Genomic DNA, 4841 nt, shown 5'->3' on the forward strand with positions numbered 1-4841 from the left:
CGGAACTCTTCCATTGTTCTCGAAATTCCACTGAACTTTTAAAATTCTCCGGAACTGTTCCATTATTCTCAGAATTCCGCTGACATTTAAAAATGCTTTGGAACTCTTCCATTGTTCTCGGAATTCTGCTGGCATTTAAAAATGGTTCCAAACACTTCCATTGTTCTCGGAATTCTGCTGACGTTTAAAAATGGTTCGGAACTCTTCAATAATTCTCAGAATTCTGCTGTAGTTTAAAAATGCTTTGGAACTGTTCCATTGTTCTTGGAATTCCGCTGAAGTTTAAACATGCTTCGGAACTCTTCCATTGATCTCGGAATTAAGCTGACATTTAAAAATGCTTTGGAACTTTCCCATTGTCCTTGGAATTCTGCTGACGTTTATAAATGCTTTGGAACTCTTCCATTGTTCTCGGAATTCTGCTGATGTTTAAAAATGCTTCAGAACACTCCCATTGTTCTCGGAATTCCGCTGAAGTTTAAAAATGCTTCGGAACTCTTCCATTGTTCTCGGTGTTCTGCTGAAGTTTAAAAATGCTTCGGACCTCTTCCATTGTTCTCGGAATTTTGCTGACATTTAAAAATGCTTCGGACCTCTTCCATTGTTCTCGGCATTCTGCTGACGTTTAAAAATGGTTTGGAACTCTTCAATTGTTCTCAGAATTCTACTGTAGTTTAAAAATGCTTTGGAACTGTTCCATTGTTCTCGGAATTCCGCTGAAGTTTAAAAATGCTTTTGAACTTTTCCATTGCTCTCGGAATTCTACTGAAGTTTAAAAATGCATCCGAACTCTTCCATTGTTCTCAGAATTCCACTGAAGTTTAAAAATGCTTCGGACCTCTTCCATTGTTCTCGGCATTCTGCTGACGTTTAAAAATGGTTTGGAACTCTTCAATTGTTCTCAGAATTCTACTGTAGTTTAAAAATGCTTTGGAACTGTTCCATTGTTCTCGGAATTCCGCTGAAGTTTAAAAATGCTTTTGAACTTTTCCATTGCTCTCGGAATTCTGCTGAAGTTTAAAAATGCTTCGGACCTCTTCCATTGTTCTCGGAATTTTAATGATGTTTAAAAATGCTTCGGAACTCTTCCATTGTTCTCAGAATTCTGCTTGCGTTTAAAAATGGTTCTGAACTCTTCCATTGTTCTCGGAATTCCGCTGACATTTAAAAATGCTTCGGAACTTTTCCTTTGTTCTCATAAATCTGCTGACGTTTATAAATGCTTTGGAACTCTTCCATTGTTCTCGCAATTCTGCTGACGTTTAAAAATGCTTCAGAACTCTCCCATTGTTCTCGGAATTCCGCAGAAGTTTAAAAATGCTTCGGAACTCTTCCATTGTTCTCGTAATTCCGCTGACATTTAAAAATGCTTCGGAACTTTTACATTGTTCTCGGAATTCTGCTGACATTTAAAAATGCTTCAGAACACTCCCATTGCTCTCAGAATTCCGCTGAAGTTTAAAAATGCTTCGTAACTCTTCCATTGTTCTCGGTATTCCACTGAATTTAAAAATGCTTCGGACCTCTTCCATTGTTCTCGGAATTTTGCTGACGTTTAAAAATGCTTCGGAACTCTTCCATTGTTCTCAGAATTCTGCTGGCGTTTAAAAATGGTTCCGAACTCTTCCATTGTTCTCGGAATTCTGCTGACGTTTAAAAATGGTTCGGAATACTTCAATAATTCTCAGAATTCTGCTGTAGCTTAAAAATGCTTTGGAACTCTTCCATTGTTCTCGGAATTCCGCTGAAGTTTAAAAATGCTTTTGAACTTTTCCATTGCTCTCTGAATTCCGCTGAAGTTTAAAAATTCTTCGGAACTCTTTCATTGTTCTCGGAATTCCGCTGACGTTTAAAAATGCTTCGTAACGCTTCCATTGTTCTCGGAATTCCGCTGAAGTTTAAAAATGCTTCGGAACTCTTCCATTGTTCTCAAAATTCCACTGAAGTTTTAAAATTCTCCGGAACTGTTCCATTATTCTCAGAATTCCGCTGACATTTAAAAATGCTTCGGAACTCTTCCATTGTTCTCGGAATTCTGCTGGCGTTTAAAAATGTTTCCGAACACTTCCACTGTTCTCGGAATTCTGCTGACGTTTAAAAATGGTTCGGAACTCTTCAATAATTCTCAGAATTCTGCTGTAGTTTAAAAATGCTTTGGGACTCTTCCATTGTTCTCGGAATTCTGCTGACATTTAAAAATGCTTCAGAACACTCCCATTGTTCTCGGAATTCCGCTGAAGTTTAAAAATGCTTCAGAACTCTTCCATTGTTCTCGGTATTCCGCTGAAGTTAAAAAATGCTTCGGGACTCTTCCATTGTTCTCGGAATTCTGCTGGCGTTTAAAAATGGTTCCGAACTCTTACATTGTTCTCGGCATTCTGCTGACGTTTAAAAATGCTTCGGAACTCTTCCATTGTTCTCGGAATTCTGCTGGCGTTTAAAAATGGTTCGGAACTCTTCCATTGTTCTCGGAATTCTGCTCACTTTAAAAATGGTTCGAAACTCTTCAATAATTCTCAGAATTCTGCTGTAGTTTAAAAATGCTTTGGAACTCTTCCATTGTTCTCGGAATTCTGCTGAAGTTTAAAAATGCTTCCGAACTCGTCCATTGTTCTTGGAATTCCGCTGAAGTTTAAAAATGCTTTGGAACTCTTCCATTGTTCTCGGAATTAAGCTGACATTTAAAAATGCTTCGGAACTCTCCCATTGTTCTCGGAATTAAGCTGACATTTAAAAATGCTTTGGAACTTTTCCATTGCTCTCAGAATTCTGGTGAAGTTTAAAAATGCTTTGGAACTTTTCCATTGTACTCAGAATTCTGCTGAAGTTTAAAAATGCTTCAGAACTTTTCCATTGTTCTCGGAATTTTGCTGGCGTTTAAAAATCGTTCCGAACTCTACCATTGTTCTCGGAATTCTGCTGACGTTTAAAAATGGTTCGGAACTTTTCAATAATTCTCAGAATTCTGCTGTAGTTTAAAAATGCTTTGGAACTCTTCCATTGTTCTCGGAATTCTGGTGAAGTTTAAAAATACTTCCGAACTCGTCCACTGTTCTCGGAATTCCGCTGAAGTTTAAAAATGCTTCGGAACTCTTCCATTGTTCTCAGAATTAAGTTGACATTTAAAAATGCTTTGTAACTTTGACATTGTCCTTGGAATTCTGCTGACGTTTATAAATGCTGTGGAACTCTTCCATTGTTCTCGGAATTCTGCTGATGTTTAAAAATGCTTCAGAACACTCCCATTGTTCTCGGAATTCCGCTGAAGTTTAAAAATGCTTCGGAACTCTTCCATTGTTCTCGGTATTCCGCTGAAGTTTAAAAATGCTTCGGACCTCTTCCATTTTTCTCAGAATTTTGCTGACATTTAAAAATGCTTTGGAACTCTTCCATTGTTCTCGGAATTCCGCTGAAGTTTAAAAATGCTTTTGAACTTTTCCATTGCTCTCGGAATTCTGCTGAAGTTTAAAAATGCATCCAAACTCTTCCATTGTTCTCAGAATTCCGCTGAAGTTTAAAAATGCTTCGGAACTCTTCCATTGTTCTCAGAATTCTGCTGGCGTTTAAAAATGGTTCCGAACTCTTCCATTGTTCTCGGAATTCTGCTGACGTTTAAAAATGGTTCGGAATACTTCAATAATTCTCAGAATTCTGCTGTAGCTTAAAAATGCTTTGGAACTCTTCCATTGTTCTCGGAATTCCGCTGAAGTTTAAAAATGCTTTTGAACTTTTCCATTGCTCTCTGAATTCCGCTGAAGTTTAAAAATGCTTTGGAACTCTTTCATTGTTCTCGGAATTCTGCTGAAGTTTAAAAATGCTTCGGAACTCTTCCATTGTTCTCAGAATTTCACAGAAGTTTAAAATTGCTTAGGAACTCTTCCATTGTTCTCTGAATTCCGTTGACGTTTAAAAATGCTTCGGAACACTACAATTGTTCTCGGAATTCCGCTGACGTTTAAAAATGCTTCGTAACGCTTCCATTGTTCTCGGAATTCCGCTGAAGTTTAACAATGCTTCAGAACTCTTCCATTGTTCTCGAAATTCCACTGAAGTTTTAAAATTCTCCGGAACTGTTCCATTATTCTCAGAATTCCGCTGACATTTAAAAATGCTTCGGAACTCTTCCATTGTTCTCGGAATTCTGCTGGCGTTTAAAAATGTTTCCGAACACTTCCACTGTTCTCGGAATTCTGCTGACGTTTAAAACTGGTTCGGAACTCTTCAATAATTCTCAGAATTCTGCTGTAGTTTAAAAATGCTTTGGGACTCTTCCATTGTTCTCGGAATTCTGCTGACATTTAAAAATGCTTCAGAACACTCCCATTGTTCTCGGAATTCCGCTGAAGTTTAAAAATGCTTCAGAACTCTTCCATTGTTCTCGGTATTCCGCTGAAGTTAAAAAATGCTTCGGAACTCTTCCATTGTTCTCGGATTTTTGCTGACATTTAAAAATGCTTCGGGACTCTTCCATTGTTCTCGGAATTCTGCTGGCGTTTAAAAATGGTTCCGAACTCTTACATTGTTGTCGTCATTCTGCTGACATTTAAAAATGCTTCGGAACTCTTCCATTGTTCTCGGAATTCTGCTGGCGTTTAAAAATGGTTCGGAACTCTTCCATTGTTCTCGGAATTCTGCTCACATTTAAAAATGGTTCGAAACTCTTCAATAATTCTCAGAATTCTGCTGTAGTTTAAAAATGCTTTGGAACTCTTCCATTGTTCTCGGAATTCTGCTGAAGTTTAAAAATGCTTCCGAACTCGTCCATTGTTCTCGGAATTCCGCTGAAGTTTAAAAATGCTTTGGAACTCTTCCATTGTTCTCGGAATTAAGCTGACATTTAA

Source organism: Phyllobates terribilis, unplaced genomic scaffold (assembly GCF_046119375.1).
Source record: "Phyllobates terribilis strain yellow unplaced genomic scaffold, ASM4611937v1 Scaffold_20__1_contigs__length_20440879, whole genome shotgun sequence".
Lineage (NCBI taxonomy): Eukaryota > Metazoa > Chordata > Amphibia > Anura > Dendrobatidae > Phyllobates > Phyllobates terribilis.